Consider the following 25,287-nt stretch of genomic DNA (forward strand, 5'->3'; position numbering starts at 1 on the left):
TGTTTCTCCTTGATGTAAAGCCACCCCCTTTGTTGATTTTAATTCCCTGTAAGCCAACCCTGTAAGCCATGTCGTCAGTCGCCTCTCCCTCTGTCAGAGCAATGGCAGACAATCATTCTGCACCTTTTTTCTGTGCAGACGCCATACAAAGGCAAGCATGGAGCCCACTCAGATCACTTTGGCAATTAGAAGCACATTAAACACCACGTGCATTATCCAGCAGTACATGCAGCACCAGAACCTGGCAAAGCGAAACCGGGCAAGTAGGTGACATCAGGGTGATGACGAGAGTGATGAGGACATGGACACAGACTTCTCTCAAAGCACGGGCCCTGGCAATGTGAGCATCATGGTGCTAATGGGGCAGACTCATGCAGTGGAATGCAGATTCTGGGCTTGGGAAACAAGCACTGAGTGGTGGGACCACATAGTGTTGCAGGTCTGGGACGATTCCCAGTGGCTGCGAAACTTTTGCATGCGCAAGGGCACTTTCATGGAACTTTGGGACTTGCTTTCCCCTGCCCTGAAGCACCAGAATACCAAGATGAGAGCAGCCCTCACAGTTCACAAGCGAGAGACGATAGCCCTCTGGAAGCTTGCAATGCCAGACAGCTACCGGTCAGTTGGGAATCAATTTGGAGTGCACAAATCTACTGTGGGGGCTGCTGTGATGCAAGTAGCCAACACAATCAAAGATCTGTTGATATCAAGGGTAGTGACCCTGGGAAATGTGCAGGTCATAGTGGATGGCTTTGCTGCAATGGGATGATAGATGGAACGCATATCCCTATCTTGGCATCGGACCACCTGGTCAACCAGTACATAAACTGTAAGGGGTACTTCTCAATGGTGCTGCAAGAACTGGTGGATCACAAGGGATGTTTCACCGACATCAGCATGAGATGGCCGGGAAAGGTGCATGACGCTTGCATCTTTAAGAACTCTGGCTGTTTGAGCAGCTGCAAGAAGGGACTTACTTCCCAGACCAGAAAATAACCGTTGGGGATGTTGAAATGCCTATAGTTATCCTTGGGGACCCAGCCTACCCCTTAATGCCATGGCTCATGAAGCCGTACACAGGCAGCCTGGACAGTAGTCAGGAGCTGTTCAACTACAGGCTGAGCAAGTGCAGAATGGTGGTAGAATGTGCATTTGGATGTTTAAAAGTGCACTGGTGCAGTTTACTGATTCAGTTAGACCTCAGCAAAACTAATATTCCCACTGTTATTACTGCTTGCTGTGCGCTCCACAATATCTGTGAGAGTAAGGGGGAGACGTTTATGACGGGGTGGGAGGTTGAGGCAAATCGCCTGGCCACTGGTTACGCGCAGCCAGACACCAGGGCGGTTAGAAGAGCACAGGAGGGCGCGGTGCACATCAGAGAAGCTTTGAAAACCAGTTTCATGACTGGCCAGGCTATGGTGTGAAAGTTCTGTTTGTTTCTCCTTGATGAAACCCACCCCGCCTCTTGCTTCACTCTACTTCCCTGTAAGCTAACCACCCTCCCCTCCTCCCTTTGATCACCGCTTGCAGAGGCAATAAAGTCATTGTTGCTTCACATTCATGCATTCTTTATTCATTCATCACACAAATAGGGGGATAATTGCCAAGGTAGCCCGGGAGGGGTGGTGGAGGAGAGAAGCACCGGGAGGGGCGGTGGAGGAGGGAAGGACAAGGCCACACAGCACTTTAAAAGTTTAAAACTTATTGAATGCCAGCCTTCTGTTGCTTGGGCAATCCTCTGAGGCCCCCCACACCGCATTCTTGGGCGTCTGGGTGAGGAGGCTATGGAACTTGGGGAGGAGGGCGGTTGGTTACACAGGGGCTGTAGCGGCGGTCTGTGCTCCAGCTGCCTTTCCTGCAGCTCAACCATATGCTGGAGTATATTAGTTTGATCCTCCAACATTGAATCCTGCCTCCTCTCATCGCGCTGCCGCCACCTTTCAGCTTCAGCCCTGTCTTCAGCTCGCCACTTACTCTCTTCAGCCTGCCACCTCTCCTCCCGGTCATTTTGTGCTTTCCTGCACTCTGACATTGTCTGCCTCCACGCATTCGTATGTGCTCTGTCAGTGTGGGAGGACAGCATGAGGTCAGAGAACATTTCATCACGAGTGCGTTTTTTTCACCTTCTAATCTTCACAAGCCTCTGGGAAGGAGAAGATCCTGTGATCCTTGAAACACATGCAGCTGGTGGAGAAAAAAAAAAGGGACAGTGGTATTCAAAAAGACACATTTTATAGAACAATGGGTACACTCTTTCACAGTAAACCTTGCTGTTAACATTACATACATAGCACATGTGCTTTCGTTCCAAGGTTGCATTTTGTCTCCCCCCACCGCGTGGCTAGCCTCTCCCCCCTCCCCATAGCTAACAGCGGGGAACATTTCTGTTCAGCCACAGGCAAACAGCCCAGCAGTAACGGGCACCTCTGAATGTCCCCTTAAGAAAAGCACCCTATTTCAACCAGGTGACCATGAATGATTTCACTCTCCTGAGGATAACACAGAGAGATAAAGAACGGATGTTGTTTGAACACCAGCAAATATATACTGCAATGCTTTGTTCTGCAGTGATTCCTGAGTACGTGCTACTGGCCTGGAGTGGTAAAGTGTCCTACCATGGTGAACAGAATAAGGCTGCCCTTCCCAGAAACCTTTTGCAAAGGCTTTGGGAGTACATCTAGGAGAGCCGCGAATGCCAGGGCAAATTAATCGTTAAACATGTTTGCTTTTAAACCATGTATACTATTTTAAAAGGTACACTCACCAGAGGTCCCTTCTCTGCCTGGCAGGTCCGGGAGGCAGCCTTGGGTGGGTTTGGGGGGTACTGGCTCCAGGTCCAGGGTGAGAACAGTTCCTGGCTGTTGGGAAAACCGGTTTCTCCACTTGCTTGCTGTGAGCTATCTACAACCTCATCATCATCATGTTCCTCATCCCCAAAACCTGCTTCCGTGTTGCCTCCATCTCCATTGAAGGAGTCAAACAACATGGCTGGAGTAGTGGTGGCTGAACCCCCTAAAATGGCATGCAGCTCATCACAGAAGCAGCATGTTTGGGGCTCTGACCCAGAGAGGCCATTTGCCTCTCTGGTTTTCTGGTAGGCTTGCCTCAGCTCCTTAAGTTTCACGCGGCACTGCTTCAGGTCCCTGTTATGGCCTCTGTCCTTCATGCTCTGGGAGATTTTGACATTTTGAAAACTGGAATGTAGTTCTGATAGCACGGATTCCTCTCCCCATACAGCGATCAGATCCCGTACCTCTCGTTCAGTCCATGCTGGAGCTCTTTTGCGATTCTGGGACTCCACCATGGTCACCTCTGCTGATGAGCTCTGCACTCACCTGCAGCTTGCCATGCTGGCCAAACAGGAAATTGAAATTCAAAAGTTTGCGGGCCTTTTCCTGTCTACCTGACCAGTGCATCTGAGTTGAGAGTGCTGTCCAGAGTGGTCACAACGGAGCACTCTGGGATGGCTCCCGGAGGCCAATACCATCTAATTGCATCCACAGTACCCCAAATTCGACCCGGCAAGGCCGATTTCAGCGCTAATCCCCTTGTTGGGGTTGGAGTAAGGAAATCGATTTTAAGAGCCCTTTAAGTCGAAAGAAAGGGCTTCGTCGTGTGGACAGGTGCAGGGTTAAATCGATTTAACTCTGCTAAATTCGACCTCAACTCCTAGTGTAGACCAGGGCTCTGACACACTCAGTTAGAATCTAATGTGCTTTAGAATATAAACCTATAGTGTGTATATAGTATTCAAGAGAATGAAATCTGCCTGCTGCTCTACCTGAGATTAGAGAAGATAGATTTAAATGCTAGTTTCTGTCATTCTTTCTTTTTTAAAAAGGGCTCTATTTATACCCTATAATAAAGATAATCTTATATCCTGGCCTGGAAAATGTAATGTACTTCATGGGACAAATAATATATTAATTGTTATTGTTACTATTGTTACGATTTTATTTATCACTGATATTGTGCTGGGATCTAGTTTCCTCAATCAAGTTGAGGCCCAATTGTCCTCTGCAAACATAATATATGACAGTCCTTGTCCTAAAAATTGCTTTAGCAAGCAACATTTGAGATCAAAGAGGCATCTGGCCAATAAGTTTAGGGATATCTTTGTATTTTTGATTTGGTTGAGGCAGAAATCACTCATCTTCACCTCACTGTTGTTTTGACCTCATCTGCCAGCACATCTCACACACTGACATTTTGTAATGGAAAGAGACATTGGAGAATGGTTGTGATAACAGATATTGTGAAAGAGCATAATAATATATGAGTACTAAAAGGATTTCAGAAGAATGATGCAGCCTCAAAAATTCAATGCCTAAAAAGAGATACATGTGAAAACTATATTGAATGGTTGAATGTTCAGTGTATCATTGGCAGTTGTATATATCACTAGCCATGCAAAGCATTTTATAATGATTCTATTCAAATTTATATAACCATAGATGTCAACAGACCTTAACTAGTTAGGATAATTAATCCTTTTTGCTTCATTGTGAAGAACTCTGTTCATACCTGTGTGCCATTTGTATAGAAAGTTAATCTAATCAGGTTTCAGAGTAACAGCCGTGTTAGTCTGTATTCGCAAAAAGAAAAGGAGTACTTGTGGAAAAATCAGGGTCTTTGAATATCTGTTCAAGTACACTCAACTTTTGCTTATTTCAGCCTATTTGAAATGTTTCACTGTACATTTATATAAACCTTTATATTTAACTTTTCTACTTCTCAAAAACAGATGAATGTTGAAACAAAAATAACTTGTGCTCTCAAAAGTTACAGGGGTTACTCCAGATATAAATTGGTGGCAGGGCAACAGTTGGTCCAAAATCTTTTCTTCAGATTCCACCCACTTGTTCAATTATTGTTGGCAACAAAAGTACAGTGATGTAAACTTAAAAACTTCATAATAAGACTTCCAACTGGCATGGTGAAGGAAATCAAACTAGCATTATTTGGAACTTCATGATGTGACAGCTACTGTTCAGAGACAGTTAATTTTTACCCATTGGACTGTTCCATTTTAAGATTACGCTACGGGAAAAATAATTTCTTGAGTCTCTCACTCGCTGGCAGTGGTAACTAATGCGTTCAAAGACACCCTATGGTTACCTTTTTATAACAGATTTAAAACATTTTTATTAAAGCTAATGTTAAAATTATATAATATTAAAATTATAGGTTAAGAAAGAGTGTCTGTACATCTGGATCTAATACTTAGATTATCCAAAAGTACAAAATCGGCTTTAAACGTTATAAAATACCTATAGAACATAACCTGCAATAACCCAAATTTAGGTGAGTAAATTGAATGGTACAGTTTAGATATTAGAATCTGAATACTCGGGTACATCACTCACGAAAAGTTATGCAGAGAGTTGGCTGTAGAAAGCAACTATAGGAATGAGTATAAATTGTCCCTCAGTAATTGAGCATTTAGGATAGTTGTCCCTTAGTAGATATAATCCATTCAGAGAAGTATTTCTGTTACTTTCCAATTTCACTTCTCATCAGCACTCCTGCTCATTGCTCCTGGTATTGCCAAAATTCCAGTGTTCTAGATAGTTGTCCCTTGACCACCTCATGGTGTCTGACACCGTGAGTTGCTGCAACAGCCAAGCATTGACCGATTCCGCATTCTCTCAACACTCACTTGTTGCTGTGGTCCCACGTGCCCAGAGATCCAACAATAAGCACGTGAGTTTGAACATTGTAGCCTCTACCTCTCAAGATATCGGCCAGAGGGGTGTATTTCTCCAGCTTTTGAGATTGGGCGTTGTGGAAGGCCAGGGTCCTGTTTTCAAAGGGAACTGTGACAGCCAGCATGATGATCTTCTTCTATTCCTCGTTGGTGACGATGATGACCATTGCGCTTCACTGTCCATTCTGGGGATGGCGGAGTTCATGGCCACCTTCCCCATGGGTGGTGGGATGGCTCTGACTAGGCGATTCTGGATGGCATTGTGTTGCAGCTGCCCGCCAATCCGGCGGGTAGTGAAGACATACCCTTAGTTTGAGGATTTCCAGGTTTAGGTGCTAAGCCCCTTGGCTATGTCAGAATTTAGAAAGCTTTGCACGCACCCACCATCAGAAATCTAGGTTCCTAGGTAACTCTACCCATGGAAATAGGCACCTAGGGAATTTAGGTTCCTACAGGGTTAGCCAGCAACTGAGCAGTGGTTTTAAGGATCTAAATTTTTTACTTAGGTGCCTAAAGCAGCAGTTAAGTAGCTAAATACCTTTATGGATCTAGCCTCAAATAAATTTTTATCTAGCATTTATTTAAAAACCATCCAAATTTCTAGATTCTGGAAAATTGGACTGGAAATCTCACAGGAATAGGCATTCGTGAGATTTCTGTCTATGATATTCCTCGGGTGCCAATCATTGTAATACCTTTGGTAGAAAATAGGGCATTCTTGGGCACTGGTTCAAAAATGTGGAATTTAGGGCCAGATTTTTAATGGTATTGAGATACCTGAAGATTCCGATAGATGCCTTATGAGATTTTCAAATGCATCCAAGTACCTAACTTCCATCTAACTCCCAGCATGGGCCCCCCTTTAACCTGTCTTGCTGAGCCACGCTCTTAAGCCTCCTCTAGCACCCACACAGGCATGGCCACACCCCGCTGCTGAAAGACACAGACACTGAGATCAGCTCTGGGAAGACTCAGTTTAAGGGACTTGCCCCAGCACTCAGGTGTCCACCTCCCTTGGAGCGCAGATCCAAAGGGATATTGTCTTGCGCTGTAGAGAAATCTGTACAACGTAAGCTCATAAATTTGCCCCCTCCCTCAATGTGGAGGAAGATATGCACAACTTCTCCCCTCCCCCCTCTTAGAAATTACAGAAACTGTGTTTAATAATAAACAAAACAAATTTTATTAACTATAAAAGGCAGATTTTAAGTGGTTAAAGGGGTAGCAAGCAGAACAAAGCAGATTACTGAGAAAATAAAACAAAACTCACAAACTAAGCTTGATTCAGTAAAGAAACAGATTACAAAATGACAGGTTTCAGAATAACAGCCGTGTTAGTCTGTATTCACAAAAAGAAAAGGAGTACTTGTGGCACCTTAGAGACTAACCAATTTATTTGAGCAAGTGAGCTGTAGCTCACAAAAGCTCATGCTCAAATAAATTGGTTAGTCTCTAAGGTGCCACAAGTACTCCTTTTCTTTTTTCAGATTACAAAATGTAATTTCTCACCCTAAATGTTGAATTAGGTAGGATACAGCATTTCTGTAGCTCAGAGTTCTTCTTACAGACTGGACCCCTGTCTCAGTCTGGACTTACCCCTGCCTTTCCCTTCAGGTTAGTTTCTTTTGTCCCTTCCAGATATGCCAAACCTGCAGAAAAAAAACACAGAAATTGGGCTTGTTTTTGACTTAATTGGCTTGTGAGTTGCTTATTGGCTAATAGCTTGTTGGGCTTGTAGCTTGTTGCTTCTTTTTTTTTTATCATCTCATGGCAAGCGGGGGCAAGCAGGGACAAGGGGAAGAGAGAGTCAGGGGTGCACAGCGGGCCCACCACAGTCCCAGACTGCACGCCAGGGTGATCTAGTCACATAGAGTGTTGGGGTTCTTAGGGATTGGCTTCTTTTGGCCTTGATTTGAAATGGGATTAGCTTGAATTTTGGCTTATTGTGAAAGTCAGGGTACTTATTTACCAGGTGAAAGTTGGCAACTGTAGTCCCTTCAGGTTCTTTCAGCAGTCCTTCTTGGGTAGTCCATGGAGGAGAGACCCATTTGCCTTCCTCTCCACCCTTAAATAAGATTTACATAAGGCAGGAATTCTTTGTTTCCCAAACTTGACCCCCACCCCCCTTTCCTTTTAGTGGAAAGTTACAAAAAGTCCCAGGTAATGTTTAGTATCAGGTGGCAAGTCCACCTGACCTATTAGTGTCACAATTACGTCCCACGATGCCTCCCAGGAGGGAGGGAGATTAGTATCTTCACAGTCTTGTTGTTTCTTCCTAATGGCCCATCAAATCTGATGGCCTGTCATCTGGTGGGTGTCTTCCCAACACACACCAGTTGTAATTGTTACATAGTCCATATTCCTAACTTTAAATACAGAAATGCTACATGCATACACATTGGAGAATCACATTCAGTAAATCATAACCTTTCTAATGACATTGTACATGAGCCATCTTGCATAAAGTATATCTCAGTTATGTCATATCCATATCATAAGCATATTTTCATAAAGACTATGGAGTGTAATGGCGTGGTTGGTACAAGAGATCTCAGAGTGACTGATAAGACTGCATGCCATGCCTGTGTTTCTCCAGCAGTGAGGTTGCAAGTGAGATTCAACCTCAGAGACAGAAGCTGCATTTCTATCTTCGCTGTTCTTTTCTCTTCCCTCTTGTGTGTGTTTGTCTTGTTTTGTCTTTTAGAAAATGACATTAGAGTGTAACAGTAGCAGCAGCACATCTCAACTAACTTCTGTTTTCCCCAGAGAGGACATCTTTAATATCATCTAAAAGACTGTCAAATGTGTGTTGGGGTAGGGTGGGGCGGGAGTGCGGTGTTTCCTTCTAAAAACTCTTTGGCTAAAGGGAAAGGCAAAAGGGATGTCGTTAAAATGAAAGCCAAACTTAAAAGTTTATATTTCAAAAGATTTAACTGTTTTTCCTTCTTTTCTGTATCTTTAATAAAAGGTTACAAGACTTTTAATTGAGTATTTGCAAAGTTACTAAGCAGGCTGAGGTTTCAGTACATCAAACCCTGAACTTGGTTTAAAACTGTTTAGTGTTGGTTTCAGAGTAACAGCCGTGTTAGTCTGTATTCGCAAAAAGAAAAGGAGTACTTGTGGCACCTTAGAGACTAACCAATTTATCTGAGCATGAGCTTTCGTGAGCTACAGCTCACTTCATCGGATGCATACCGTGGAAACTGCAGCAGACATTATATACACACAGAGATCATGAAACAATACCTCCTCCCACCCCACTGTCCTGCTGGTAATAGCTTATCTAAAGTGATCATCAAGTTGGGCCATTTCCAGCACAAATCCAGGTTTTCTCACCCTCCACCCCCCCCACACACAAACTCACTCTCCTGCTGGTAATAGCCCATCCAAAGTGACAACTCTCTTCACAATGTGCATGATAATCAAGGTGGGCCATTTCCTGCACAAATCCAGGTTCTCTCACCCCCTCACCCCCCTCCAAAAACCACACACACAAACTCACTATCCTGCTGGTAACAGCTCATCCAAAGTGACCACTCTCCCTACAATGTGCATGATAATCAAGGTGGGCCATTTCCAGCACAAATCCAGGTTTTCTCACCCCCATACACACACAAACTCACTCTCCTGCTGGTAATAGCTCATCCAAAGTGACCACTCTCCCTACAATGTGCATGGTAATCAAGGTGGGCCATGTCCAGCACAAATCCAGGCTTTCTCACCCCCCCCCTTTTCCTGTGGACACACACACACAAACTCACTCTCCTGCTGGCAATAGCTCATCCAAACTGACCACTCTCCAAGTTTAAATCCAAGTTTAACCAGAACGTCGGGGGGGGGGGGGAAGAAAAAACAAGGGGAAATAGGCTACCTTGCATAATGACTTAGCCACTCCCAGTCTCTATTTAAGCCTAAATTAATAGTATCCAATTTGCAAATGAATTCCAATTCAGCAGTTTCTCGCTGGAGTCTGGATTTGAAGTTTTTTTGTTTTAAGATAACGACCTTCATGTCTGTGATTGCGTGACCAGAGAGATTGAAGTGTTCTCCGACTGGTTTTTGAATGTTATAATTCTTGACATCTGATCTGTGTCCATTTATTCTTTTACGTGGAGACTGTCCAGTTTGACCAATGTAAATGGCAGAAGGGCATTGCTGGCACATGATGGCATATATTACATTGGTGGATGTGCAGGTGAACGAGCCTCTGATAGTGTGGCTGATGTTATTAGGCCCTGTGATGGTGTCCCCTGAATAGATATGTGGGCACAGTTGGCAACGGGCTTTGTTGCAAGGATAAGTTCCTGGGTTAGTGGTTCTGTTGTGTGGTATGTGGTTGTTGGTGAGTATTTGCTTCAGGTTGGGGGGCTGTCTGTAGGCAAGGACTGGCCTGTCTCCCAAGATTTGTGAGAGTGTTGGGTCATCCTTTAGGATAGGTTGTAGATCCTTAATAATGCGTTGGAGGGGTTTTAGTTGGGGGCTGAAGGTGACGGCTAGTGGCGTTCTGTTATTTTCTTTGTTAGGCCTGTCCTGTAGTAGGTGACTTCTGGGAACTCTTCTGGCTCTGTCAATCTGTTTCTTCACTTCCGCAGGTGGGTACTGTAGTTGTAAGAAAGCTTGACAGAGATCTTGTAGGTGTTTGTCTCTGTCTGAGGGGTTGGAGCAAATGCGGTTGTATTGCAGAGCTTGGCTGTAGACGATGGATCATGTGGTGTGGTCAGGGTGAAAGCTGGAGGCATGCAGGTAGGAATAGCGGTCAGTAGGTTTCCGGTATAGGGTGGTGTTTATGTGAGCATTGTTTATTAGCACTGTAGTGTCCAGGAAGTGGAGAGAGCTCTCCCAGTGCTATAAAAATACCCACCTCCATGAGGGAAATAGCTACCGGTGCTGGAAGCTCTGCTCCCAGTGCTCGTGCACTGTTTACACTGGCACTTTACAGCGCTGAAACTTGCTGTGCTCAGGGAGGTGTTTTTTCACACCCCTGAGCGAGATACCATAGTGATAGGCAGAAGAACTGTAGGAAGATAGAATTTGATGTTTTAAGTGAAAGGCACTTATCTGGGCTCCCAAATATTGATAGTAGATCCAGATATTCTAGGTCCTTTCACCATATAGAACTAGTGTTTTATAAAACTACAACTTTTGCTGAAACAATTACTAGCCATTCTGCTTCCTTGGCCTCTGTCCTTTCATTTTCTGACTGGACCTTTTTTGAATTCTGAAAGTTCCATAAACTAAAATGAAATTGTAATATTAATGATCTTCTGAACAAAGAACTGTGATATAGAGTACCCACTTCTTATTCAGCAGAATAATCTCGGATGAGAAATAATTTTAAGTAAAACTGATGATCTTCTAAGAGAAGAGCACCATATTTGAGTATTATTGATTTTTCTTCCTTAGTCATAGCAGTGAGGCAATCTTGATCACTGTGACCACTGACAGTAAATAATTTCCAGTAAGGCACTCAATTTTTAGTTCCTGCTTCTCGCAAAAATTCAACAAATCGGGTGGGAATAAGTACATCAAGTTGGCAGCAGTAGCAATGGTGTGTGATTGGAGAACCACATTTTGGGGCAATTTTTTTATCGTTATTACAGGAATGTAACCAATAACTGGAATCACAAAAGAGAATTGTACAGTACTGTGAAAATGTCACGGCTGCCTTTTTAGATCATTCAGGATTTGAGAACAGAATTAAAGTAAAGCTATAATAACAATTCACCCCATTAAAAAACACATGCAAACAAACTTTTAACCACCTGCTAGGTTGGTTCACTATACTTCAGCCATAACCAAATAAGTGATACTGGGAGCCAGTGGAGCTACTGAAATGCAAGACCCTATTTAGAAAATAATTTCAGTGTACTAATCTCATTCTGAACATGATTTCAGGGAGGTAGAAAATGATCTTGCAGCTGGACACAGAAAATGCTTTAGGGAGAGTGAAAAGTGCAGAGAGAGGAGGAAGTATGGAATCAGCATGAAAGCAGTAAACCATATTTAATCTCTGGGGACAGGGGAATCCTGAAAACTTTTCATGGCTCCTGAGGCTCACTGCTATTTGCCCCACTTTTGGCTCTGGACTACCCATCCTATGTCCCAGAACGAATCAAATGCAGGGATTAGTTCATGAGATCTGGGCTAGAAGAGAGAGAGGGAAATTGGAAAAAATGGGCCATAATAAGATTAAGGGGGTGAACACATGATCCCTTTTTGTACTTCATTGCAATTCTTTTAGGGTATTCCTGACTTGATAGAGGTCGCTTTCCATCCCCGATATAAATAATTACTGGCATCATTATCATTACGTTAGCTAAGTTCACATGACTATTTTGATATAATGGCAGCAGGGTAGGAAACAAATTGAACATTTCTTTTAGTGGATGTTTGCCTTAAAAAACTTGCCAGTTTTGCCAAACAGTTTTAATTGCCTCTGGCATCATTGTGATTACCTCCGTAACAATGATAGTACAGATTGTTGTCTGCTGATTTACTCACAAGTTGTAAACCTTTCTGTGCCTAACACAGGGATAAAGCATATAATTTTATATTGAAGCAAATATAAATTACAAATTCAGCCTGAGATTTAGCTGAATGATTAACTTTTTCCTGGTAAGGTGTCTATAATGGGGTGGCTGCCTCCCGAGCAGTCCTTGTAGCCTGGTGTGGCTTGATGGAACCCTGCCTCCATTTCCCCTTCTCTCAGGTTCCTGAAAAACTCCACCACAAGTTCTCTTGGGTCTAATATGGCCCCTACCCAGGGCCAGGTTATTGTATCACAGTGCAAAAAGTCCTTGAAAGCCCCAGACACAGTCCATCTATCCCAAACACTGTGCACATAGTCCATCATCCTGAAACAAATTCCAGAAATACACCTCATACCCCAGCTCCAGCATCTTCTGTAAACACCTGGGCTTTTCTTCAGTCCCCACCTGTTCTTTTATCATAATAGCCACCCCTCACTTGGATTCTTCCTGGCTTCCAATGCTCTGCCAAGGAAAGGTCAGCAAGCTAGTCCCTTCACTGGTCTCCTAACCTGCAGTCCTCTTCAGCCTGCCAGCCCCAGCTCTCCAGCTCAGGAAAGTGAGCAGGCTAGCCCCTCCACTGGTCTCCCAGCCTTTCTGGTTTCTTTCCCAGCTCCTGCCTCTTGTATAGGACAATGGCCAAAGGGGCGGGAGGGAGCATTCCCTTGGGCCTTCCTCTTGCTCTGGAGTCTATACCTTCCTGCTTTATAGTGCACGCACACACTCTTTCACTCAGTCTCTCTCTCCTTTCCACAGCCTTCCCCACGGAATGCCTGCAGGTCCTTCTGGGCACCTCCTTCCCAATCAAAGCCATCTTCCTCTCATTTATCAACCCGAGATGCTGCCTCACCTTCTTAATCAGGTCAAACTGAGCTGCACCTGTGCTGGCACAGGGATACTATACCGACTTCACCTAAAGGCGCCAGCCATCTTGAGACAAAGTATCTATATCTGTGACATACTGCAAAGCTCTCTGTCTGCCAAGTCCTGTAAGTGGGATACTGACCCCCAAAATTAAGGAAATGGCAACAAAATAAATAAAAGCCAAAACCTACAACAATGACTTAATGGGCATTGAAACAAGTATCTTGGCATGAACATGTCAAGGACGTTTCCTTTGTAATATAGCATTTCTGATCTCAGTGATTTACAGTAACAAATAGTAGGAAGAGGCAAACTCTATGCAGTGGAAATAAATTTTAGGTCTTTATAAGGGATATCTCAAAAATAAAGGACAGCTGAGAATGACATTCAGTGACATAACCAATAGATTGGCTCCTCTTTATATTTGTTATAACTGTTGTTTAACTGCTTGCTTAGGCCTTCGCGCTGGCCTTAACTGCATGCTGAGATTTCACCTTTGAACGCTGCTCTGTTCATTTTAATAGTAAACAATAAACTGCCCCCAAAATACTTCTTCCCCTTTTCTCTCTATTCTATCAAAACTGAGCCAATGTCTCAATGATGTGCTCCCTGACTTAGGTATAACCCCCTACCAATGCTGGTACAGACACTTTAAGTAAAAATGAAGAGGTTTTTAACTGATAAAGTCTGCCAAAAAGTACCAGCACTGACTTTTATAAGCAGTCACATTCATTTATCTGGTACAGAATTGTGATAAATATGCATGTGCACGCAGGCACACACACACACACACACACACACATGGCTTGTGGGATCAGAGGTCTTCCTGGTGTAACAGCAAGTTTACAGAATTTGTTTTCAATTTTTTTTTTTTAAATTTAGTTTTAGGTTACATGCAGGCCTTAAGAATTAATGTTGCACCACTAAGGTCCTTCAACTTGGTCTAATATGAATCAAGAACAGATCTTTCTATCCACTGGGTAACATTTACATGTATTCCTTTGTATGTCATATAGGGGCATTAATCATTCTAGCAGCCTCTCTACCTCATAGGAGATGTGAGGAAATGATAATGTTTTATGTGAGTAATTAATCCTGTGGCAGATGTGTAGTTTCCAAGACTACTGCCATTAGAATATTGACAGGTTTCGGAACAAATATTCAGGCACTGGCTTAGTAATGATTTTAATATGATAATATTCAGTTACTCATAAACAAGTAACATTCAGACCTTAAGTTTTACATAAGTGTGGTTATTTGTAAAGGCTTTCACAGAGAACTACGTGATGAGGTTTTTGTATTTGTAATGTTGCTGTTGAATAAACAGCACACAATTAACATACCAGCTGGAAGTGCATAATTCCTTAATTCTTCGCCATTCTGTAATAGTCACTGTTTGTAATGTGAGGAAGGTAATTCATAATGAACTAAAGGTCATTCAGGGGAAACAAAGAATACCAAGCAAGCAGTCTACACCTTTAAAGATTTATTTTTAAAATTATACTCTCATACATTCCTGCTAAAATGGCCTCTTTAGTAGTATTCTCGGCAAAGTGACAAATTCAACTATACATGATGACAAGATTAGAAAACAGTTTTCTATAACAATATGTAGAGTCTTAAGGTTTTGTACAGTGCATACTGGCCTTGAATTGTGAATATGTAGGGCTGCTACATTCCCACATGTCTGGATTCCACTGTCAACTGTTCTTTAGTTGCCACATTATTCCTTGCTCTTTCGATAGGTGTATGTGATGGGGAGCCCAAGGTATTCAAAGGATATGCTCCATATAGTTCCAGTTGGTTAGCCTTGTTTAAAACAATTGTATTCTTTGTAAAATACATGAGTGTATTGGTAGCTAGGCTCCTTCATAATTCTGAATGATATAGGCCTGCACTGCTGACATGGTCAAGCATTCTTTGGGATTGAAAAAAACATATTCTACCTTGAGCATGGGCCAAGTCTTGATCTTCGTTTCTGTGGGAGTAATAAACATGTTCACCCATTACTCCTGTGTCTAGTGGCAGGGGTGAAAGTAAGTCTAGGTGTGGGGCTCAGGCCAGCTCTGGCCCCCGGAAGGGGCAGGGCCTCGGGCAGAAGGGGTGGGGCTGCGGAGGTCAGAGCCAGTCCTGGCCCACCCTGTACCAGCAAGTGCCTCCTTCCCCCTCCCTGGAGTAACAGCGGCAGCCAAGGGCTCTGGCAGTGGTCTAAAGGGCCCTGGGCAACAGCGGCGGCTGGAGCTCTGGGCCCTTTAAATCATCCCCAGAGCCCCACTGCCTCTTCCCCAGGGCTCCAGCAGCAGGGCTCCGGGGACAGGGCTCCGGCCACCTCTAGCACCCCGGGCCCTTTAAATCATCCCTGGAGCCTGGGGAAGCAGCGGCGGGGCTCCGGGGATGATTTAAAGGGCCCAGGGCTTGGCTGCCGCTACCGCCCCAGCCCCTTTAAATCGCCGCCCCAGCCCTGCCGCCGCTACCCCAGGGCTCCGGCAGAGGGGCTCTGGCAGCAATTTAAAGGGCCAGGGGCTCCAGCTGCTGCTAGGAGCCACAGGCCCTTTAAATTGTGCCTGGGGAAGCCAATCAACGCCGGAACATACCGGGGCGTACCGGCTTACTTTCACCTCTGTCTAGTGTCACCACACCAGCCTGGCAAGTGCTGAGGATGGTCAAGCTAATTCAGAAGGGACACAGGCTTTAACTGCAGCAGCTCCAAAATGTGGACTGTCACAACTGCTGGAGGGAGCAACCCTATCCATATCCTGACCCCTCTTCACCTGACAGAGCATCCCATAAAGGCTACTGTAGTGGGGGGGTGAGAAGCAAACTTTGGAGGACCTATGGGCCAGATGTGTGGAAAGAGGATGGGGCATCAACGCTGTTCCATCTGAGTGGCAGGGCCATCCTTAGGCAAATGCAGCATATGTGGCTGCGCAGGGCACCTGAAAATTTGGGGCACCATGCGGCGCGGACTCCACTCCTCTCTGGCCCCTCCCCCATGCTGGGCCAGCAGGCTTCTTCCAGACCCGACCCCTTGCCCCCTCCACTCCACCCACTCACTCCTCAGCAAGTGGGCTGAGGGCTCCGGCTCTGGTGGGGCCTCACAGGGCCAGGAGTGAAACTTTGCATGTGAGTGAGCAGGGGGAACAGGGCCAGGTGGGGGAGGGCAGGGCTGGGAAACCGAATTGTAGCGGGGGGGGGGGGGGGCGGGAAATACCCGGAGGCTGGTCAGGCTTGACAAAGCCCTGGCTGGGATGATTTAGTTGGGGATTGGTCCTGCTGTGAGCAGAGGGTTGGACTAGATGACCTCCTGAGGGGGATGTACCTGGAGCAGAAAAGCAGCAATCAGGGATGCAGAATGCAAGGGAGGGAGTGACCTCTTAGCAGGGAAGGAAGATGGACTCACCTTGAGAAGGCGGGAGTAGCTGAAACTTTTATTTAGGGAAAATGGACATGATTTTTTTTTCTTGTGGATCCAAGTATCTGCAGGGCTGTCTCTCAAGCTGGTAGCATTTTGAACAAGGGAGCATTCTAAACAGTGCATTGTTGAGTGGGATTTTAAAGGTTCCTTCAAGAATGAAGCACCTTCCTCCTCACCCATGGGAAAGACCTTTGGATTATTTAAGGCAGTTTTTAAACAAGATCCACTGTTCAAATGAGACTTGGCTTCTTATGGCTCCAGCCTCACCGTTGAAGCATTGTTGAAATTGCATGCTGAATTATACCCAGTACAATCCCACTGAGCCATGTGTGGCAACCAGGTGTGTAAATCAGGGCAGAAAAAAAGACTGGTGCCTAAATATAATTCCTTTTCTTATTAAACTGCACATCCCAAGCATCTCTTTACTTTTCAGGATTAGAGGGAAATGCTCTATTTTAGGAAGAATGAAAGGCCATTTGGAAGTTGATGACCCAGAGCCATAGCAGCAAAGGGCCTGGATGAGGGCTGGACTCAGCCATTGATATCAGCTATTTCTTTTTTGTCATTCAAATAAATTTGGGGTCACAGCTGACATCCCAGCCATTATGTAAAACACTTCCCTGTGGCCATTTGACATTCACACAGAGGTATCTCACTGCCAAGTCCTTATCTGGGGAAGAGAGGGGGAAGGCTTCAGGGTGATCTCCCATCTCTATGCAGCCAGTGGCCTATGCTTGCCACTGCCATGCTGGAGCCTCCGCATTTATTTATTGACAAAATTTGCAGAATTTTGCAGAATTTTAAAATATTGTGCACAGAATTTAATGTTTTGGTGCTGAATTCCCTCAGGAATATGGGGTGCTGGGCAGTTGGGGGGGGCTGTTCGAGGGGAGCTGGGCAGTGGGGTGGTCTGTGGGCGGGAGATCCCTGAGCATAGGGATCTGTCTCTGTGTGAGGGGTCACTGGGCATAAGGGAGTGGGAGGTACTGGGCAGGGGGGCAGTGTGGCTGAGCACGCTGGCAGCACAGGGCTGGGGTTGGGGGCACAAGTGGGAGGGAAGTGCAGGGGTTAGGGATGAAGGCGGCACTGTGCAGAGGTTGGGGCGAAGGTGGCACAATTAAACTGTTTTTAATAAAGTGCACGTGGCAAGTTTTCCAATTCTGTAAACTTATGTTTGTGTTGTGTAGGGCCCCATAAATCCTAAGGACGGCCCTGGTGAGTGGGGTGCTTGTGGGGGGAGGGGTGGGTAGTGTCCCATATTTGCTGTAGAAAAGAATTTCAGCCCTGATGGGCTCTTCCTCTCCATCTGATAGCTGTGTAATGGAACTGTGATTCAGCACTTGCAGTTGCAGACTACTTAGGCCTTCACTCCCCTGGCAGCCTCCCCCATGATGGAATATTGTCCTCCATTCTGGGACATTGCCTTCCCCAACATCACTCCTCAGCATCCTCACTCCCATATATGGCAGTTGGGAGGAGTGTCTTGGTCTTTGAATCTGAGGGATGTGGCTATGTTCAGCTGCATCTGTATTGGTTCTCCCTTCAGGATTTCATCTTTCCTTGGGGACGGCAGAGGTCCTAAAAGAAATGAGCTGCAGAAGAGATCAGAGTCAGATCTTGGTTCTGTTTGTGCAAAGCTCTCATTAACCTCTATGGAAACTCTATGCATGGGACAAGGGAGGCCTATGCCCCTAAGTATTGTTCAGTGGGCTTCAGCTTTGTTTTTTTAAAACCTACCTTGATGTTAACTAAGTAATTAAATAAATCCAATTATTCATGCCTGGTGTGACGGGGCAAGGCCAGATGGCTATAGAAAAGTAGTGGGAGATAAATATATTAGCTCCAGGCTAAACAAATCCCTGGTACCAGGTTAAGTGAAATGGCAGCTGCTCCAGGTCAATTAAGACACCTGGGGCCAAATAAGAACTTTTCTGAAGGCAGGGAGAATGCTAGGTTGATTGGGACACCTGAAGCCAATCAGGGGCTGGCTGAAACTAGTTAAAAACCTCCCAGCCAGTCAGGTGGGTGTGCATGTCAGGAGCTGTGGAAGGAAGTTGCGCTGTCGGAGAGGCTGAGCAGTACACACCATATCAGGCACAAGGAAGGAGGCCCTGAGGTAAGGGTGAAGTGGAGCTTGAGGAAGTGAGGGCGGCTGTGGGGGAAATAGCCCAGGGAATTGTACATGTCATGTTTCTAAAGGTCAGCTACCATAGCTGATACTATTAGAGTCCCTGGGCTGGAGCCCTGAGTAGAGGGTGCCCCCCCCCAACTTTTGTCCCCTGATTAATCACTGAGCCTGGGAGACAACAGAGACTGTGCAAGGAAGGATAACTTCTCCTCACCTCCCTTGCTGGCTTATGATGAAAATGGCTCAGTAGACTGTGACCCTTGTCTCTAGAGAAAGAAGGGTTACGTGGAGGGTCACAGTGAGCCTCTGAGGCTAGCGAATTCTGCCAGGAAATGTGGGACCCACAGAGGCACGGACAGAGCTTTGCCACAATGGATATCCGTGACATCATAGCAGAATTTTTAGAAGTCTTCAAAATCCATTGCTAATTTTGAGCACTAAGTAGTTGACTTTCTGGTGATCTGCCTCAAACTATCCCCCCTGCTTTTATTGGTTGTGTCATCATACATGCATTTTAGCTTTATCACATTCAGTAATAATCCATACTTCTCACTAACTGTTTTATACAGAGTCCACTGCACTTGGACTTGTTCTGAATCAATTAACATTATACAACTTCTGTCCAGAATATGTTTGAGGCATTGGCACAGGTGAAACAGGAGACTCCCCCACCCCCCGCAATGAACTTTGGAATAAAATGAAAACTATTATGCTCAATACCACCAAAGCACACTTTCTGAAAAGTCAATGTTGGATCACACCATGGTTAACTGAGAAAGTGTTTGAACTGGCAATAAAATAATTCAGAGTGAAAGAGAATGGCTTGGAGATGGAGAGAATATAAGGAACTGAGCAGATAGTATGGAACTTGAGAATTATAAAGAGAGTAAAAAGCATTTTCATAGCAGTGAGACTTCTCACCAAAAGATTTTCCCTCCAATAAATATAATAAAAGATCAAGATGCCAGAGTCCTCACTGAGGGGATGATATTAAATGCAGATGGAGAGATTATTGTGCGAATCTGTATTCCTCAGTAAAGCCACTCATAATACAGGACAACAGAAAAGAAAGTACAGAGCCCAAGCCATCAATCTGCAAGAAAAAGTGGTAAATGCTATTATGAAAATGAAACCTGGAAAAGCACCAGAGGAAGAAAATGTGCCTGCAGAACTGTTAAAAGCGATTGATGAACACGGTGCTGATCTTAGGTGGAAAATTTGTAATGATGGATGGATGACTAGAAATTGGCTGGAGGACTGTACAAAAAGAATTTTTCTGTCATTACTGAAAAAGGGAGACACAATGGAGTTTAGTATAGACTTTGCACATGAGCAAAGTTCTGCTCTACATCATCCAGGACTGCATGCAACAAAGGATAAACGCAGAACTATCTCCCCAATAAGATTTCTTAGAAGAGCCAAGGAACAGGTGACCAAATCACAAATATCCAACCATCCATTGATCCTGTGCTTCATTAACTACTCAAAATCGTTTGATACCTTCCCACACAACTGTCTTTGGAGAATAATGGCAGACATGGGGTTCCAAATCATCTCACTGAACTTATCGTAAGTCTTGACCACCAATAACCTTCACATTATTTAGGATAAAATGTGAGATCAAAGTGAATCTTTGTTGTTTATGGTTCCCATCATGGAGAAACTTGCCTCATTAACCTGATAAGATGCAAAGGAAGAGGGGAGATAATAATTGAATTGTTTATAACAAAGAACTTCTCTTTTCACATTTTAATCAGAAAAAATTGGCAACCAGCTACTTACAGATTCGCTGATATTAATGACAGAATTCAGCCTTTCCAAACATTTCTGACATGTTTATCAAAATTCTTTTCATCATTTTAATAGCTAAAATATTCCCTATAGTTAATTAAATGGCAAGCAGCAGCACAAAGTAGCATATTGAACTCATCTATTGTTGCAGACTTGGGGAAAGAATGAAAATATGTAATCAAATTACAGTTTGTATAAACTAAAGATAATCATACATTAACAAAAGACATATTGCTGTATATAATGTGTACAAATACTAATATAATCATTGGTTAACATTTTGCTCAATTAAAATTCCTCTGTTCAACATTTATTGAAACCATTCTGAACTCATCCCTTTTATTTTAGTGTATGTGGGATCCTAAAGAATCTAAAGGCCAACTAGTATTTGACCCTGTGCACAAAAGAGGAGAGTGGGAAGAACTTCCTTTGCTGCATTCCCCTGTAAATGAGGCAAATATCAGAGGAGAAGAAGGGGACGAGGCCTGCTGTTGTGGGCATGTATTCCAGAGTGTATCCCTGAAACATAAAGCTTCTTTAAGCTCCCTTTGAGGGGGGGGCGCGCGCGGGGCAGACTCCCCATTATCCCCAATCTAGGCCTGTACATAATAGGCACGATCTGGCCCAAAGTACAGGTGAAATGGAGAATTTAAAAGATGCAAACCCTGACCTCTTGCCCCCCACCCCCCAATTACACATGTGAGTAGTTCCATTGGTTAGTAGTTGCATGGCATGGTTTTTCCTCTCTGGATCAGAGTGTAAGCACTTTTTGCATGAGCACTTGGGTGTGCCAATATAAATGCTGTTTTTTTCCAAAATTCATGCAAGTGTCTCTGAAATTCTCTTTCTACTAATATTTGTGGACATACAACTCGATTGCATTAATGCACATGAAAAGGAAAACAAATGGAGTGGAACATGGCCAAAGTTAAATCATTTAAACAACTTGAGTGAATGCTCACAGAACGTGTTTTTCAGAATTTGCTCAAGGGTGTTATTGAGTGGTACCAGGATCCATTGCTGCTCTTCATCTGCTTTAGAGCAATCTCACTGTTACATTGAAGTATGACCTGCACACCTGATTTTCAAAGAGCACATATTATTTACTGAGAGTCAGATTCTGCTTGGCCCTTATGAAGAGGCCTAGTAAGTGTAGAGAGTGTAGGAGCCCTTTCTCTCCTTGTCTGGCCTGCATAAAGGCCAGCTAGAACTGCAGCCCCTGTGTTCTGGTGAGCACAGGAGCTGAGCCATCCCTGCTTCCATGGTGAAGCATAGAACTCCACCCACCCTAATGTGATAGGTACTGACTGATCTGGGAAGGAATAAGCTGCCTCCCACAAAAGGTGTAAAGGCAGGCACATACAATCTGTATGCCCTGGGGCTCCAGCAGACACACTGTCTCCTGGTCAGTGCTTAATTTATAATGAAAGAGGTGCCGGGGCTCAAGAAATTGTTTTACTTTCATAATTGACACAGCAAGACCAGAGGTGCTGGGACTATAAACTGCCAAGCCTGGAGATGCCGGGATTGAGCGCTACACAAGTTAAGCACTGCTCCTGGTGTTGTCCCTGAGGCAGTGCAGCTCCACACAGCCCCTTACTGTGGGATGTGCCTAACACAGTTTCTCTCAAATGCAGCTACCGTGGCTGCATGCGGCCACCAGAGGCTTTTCCTGTGGCCACAGCTCCCTGGGCAGTGATGGGAGAGGGAAGCAGTGGCCCCTCTCTGGGGCTACCAGCAGGGATTGTGCCCTGCCCTCCTCTGGAGCCTCAAATGCCAGAGACGCAGGCAGCTGATGTGAGTTCCCCACCTTCCCAGGGGTGATGGGGCTCAGGCTTCCGGCTTCATCCCTGGTGTGGCAGGCACCATCCCCCAGCTGCAGGACATCAGGTGCCATCTCCCAGCTGGGGGGCTTTGGGCTCCAGTCCCAGGCTCATCCCTCCCCGCATTGCCTCTGGCCCCTGCTGCCTCCCTACACACCTCTCCATTCACAGCTTAATTTGGCTTGCCAGGACTGCGTAAGTCTGCTGTGAAAAGCGATATTTGTTTGTTTTGTTTTTCCTAAAGTTAATAAAGTATTTTAGGAAAAATTGTCAGGGAGGCCACCAGCAAGAATTGGTGGCTGCATGCTAAGGCCACCAAAAAATTTCTTTTGAGAACCACTGGCCTAAAATGTATGATCATGCCTCAGTGATCAGTGACAGATTACTAGGATAATATGTGCACTAGCTCCTTTTCAAAACCCAATTTCTTGTCCCATATTTAGGTTTGTTTGTTTGGGTTTTTAATGCCAAAACCTCACAATGTGGGATAACAGACTACAAAAAATACAGTCTACAAAAAGTAACAGCAACACAAGAAATCACGTGAAACCACATAACATATTTGTATTTTGTTATACTTTCTTTGACAAAATAGCTTATAAAATATAATAGTTTAAAAAACATCACTCATGGGCAGAAATCTAGTCTTTTATACTAAGCTTTAGCTTAGGGGGAATTTTTAAAGACAAGTTACTACCCCTTTAAAAATAGTGTTTACAAAGAAAGGCACTATAATAATGGAACAATGTCACTTTGTAACAGGATACACCTTAGCCAATTCAGCTTTAGAAATATTTGAAATATGTAAATCTGGTCTGCCATTCTCCAGCACATACTGATATAACATATTTCTAAATAATGTCCTAGTGTACAACAAAGGGTGGTTTAAAGCTGACTGCATGGCATAGTTTATTTGGAATTTAGTCTCAGATTTCTACAATGCACTCTTGCCTACCCCAGGAAAGTTGCATATGCGGTCCATATTATGAACTGTAAGCGTATACTACACTTAAACTTACCCTAAGAACCATACAACAATGTTGCTTCTTATTGGCAGTTTTTTAAAAAATAATGGGAGGAGATGAACTGGTGTAATTTCTGTAAATTGATTTAATGTTCTTTTAAAATGTACATTGTCTAGCTTTTGTTTATGATCTCTCATTAGCATACACAGTACATCCTTTAATAGCACCTTCCAAAGAAATCAAGTGTTGTAAGTTGTATGGAGAAACGTTGGATTCTAGAGCAGCTCAGGATGTAATATGGAGCCAAGACCCCCATATCCCAGGAGTGTTAAGACAAAGAGCTACCTAAGATATTTCATACTACATTGATTTCAGATTTGCTGTTTGTGGAGATCCCTGTTAGCCACTAAAATCTGAATTAAATAAACTGTAACTGAAAATTAGCTTTTGCTATGTTCTCGAGCTTCTGTCTGACCTCACTAAAATATGTGGGATAAAATTTCAGGTTTTGAAACAGTTCAATTTTTGTCCATCTTTTATTAAGGGCTTGATCCAAAGTAATCAAAGTCAATGGAAAGACTCTTATTTGGATCAGATCCTAAATGAGCTGATTTGTTTTACTGCAGCATATCTTCTAAAACTATCTGTAATTGTCAGATAACTCTGAGCAATAAAGTTGGCACATGGAACATAAAAGAACTGTGTATTGTCTCCTTGTTTCTCTATTATGGCTATTGCAATAAAATTGAATCCAGTTATCAAAGGAGTTCACATGGGTGGAGAGGAACATAAAAAGATGTATTAAGTGGATGACATATTATTACTAATGAATGATCCAAGGTAATCTGTCAAAGATTTGATGAAAATTGTAGGAGATTTTGGGCCACTCTAAGGCTACAAAATAAATTGGACCAAAAGTAAGATGTCTCATTCTCATAGTATTGCCTTGGTGCAATAATGAATGCATATAAATTTTGTTAGCTCCACAAGAGAATGATATATGTGTATACTCTTCAGTAAAAGACTGCAAAATATTTTATCAAACAAATATATCTACTTTTTATAAAAACTTCCCTATGAGCAGGAACTATAGATATATTTATGGGAGAAAACTTAAATTAAAAAAATGGTAGTAGGACTGTGAATTTATTAAGTTCTTGCTATGTTACCTTTAATATTTTCATATTCACATTCTAAAGCAATAAATAATATTGTATGAATGTTCTTACTGGATTGTAAGAAACCCTGGTAGACATTAAAAGCTACTAGATATTCGGTGCCTGGATCCTATGTTTATTGGTATGGTATAAGAACCTGAAAAAACCCCACATCTTATAATTCAGCGGACCTGGGCTCCCATTTTGAAAATATATTACTTAACACTAGGTAAAGGGTACTTATCATATTAACAGTGTGCAAAAGTGAAAGAACAATAAGATGAGAGACAGCAGAATCACAATGGGTTTATTCTTTTTCTATATTACCATTATCTGTAAGGGCTTCACAAATAGATCAAAACTTGGGCCTGGTCTACACTACAAAGTTAGGTCAACATAAGTCACCTTGCATCGACCTAGTTGTGCAAGTGTCTAAATTCAGATTTGTCTTCTGCTGATGTAAGCACCCCACTATGGTGACACAGTAACACCACCTTCTCAAATGGAGTTAAACCATGGTCAAGGTACTGTGATGGATGCAGTGCAAGTGTAGATACTGCACAACCTATATTGACCCTAGAAAAACAAGGTGGGTGAGGTAATACCTTTTACTGGACCATCTTCTGTTGGTGAGAGACACAAGGTCTCAAGCTGAGGGCTGGTCTACACTGGGAACTTACATGGGCAGAGTTATGTCTCTCAGGGGTGAAAAATACACACCCAGAGAGACATAGCTATGCCAACCTAACCCCCGGTGTAGGCAGCACTAGGTTGACAGAAGAATTCTCGGGGACATGAATTACCTACACTGATGGTAGAACGCCCAGTGTTTTAACTCTCTCTAAAACACTCCCACATCAGCATAAACTGGCCACCAGGAAGTTTAGACTTGAAATTAGACGAAGGT

This window comes from Lepidochelys kempii, chromosome 5 (assembly GCF_965140285.1).
Source record: "Lepidochelys kempii isolate rLepKem1 chromosome 5, rLepKem1.hap1, whole genome shotgun sequence".
Taxonomy (NCBI): domain Eukaryota; kingdom Metazoa; phylum Chordata; order Testudines; family Cheloniidae; genus Lepidochelys; species Lepidochelys kempii.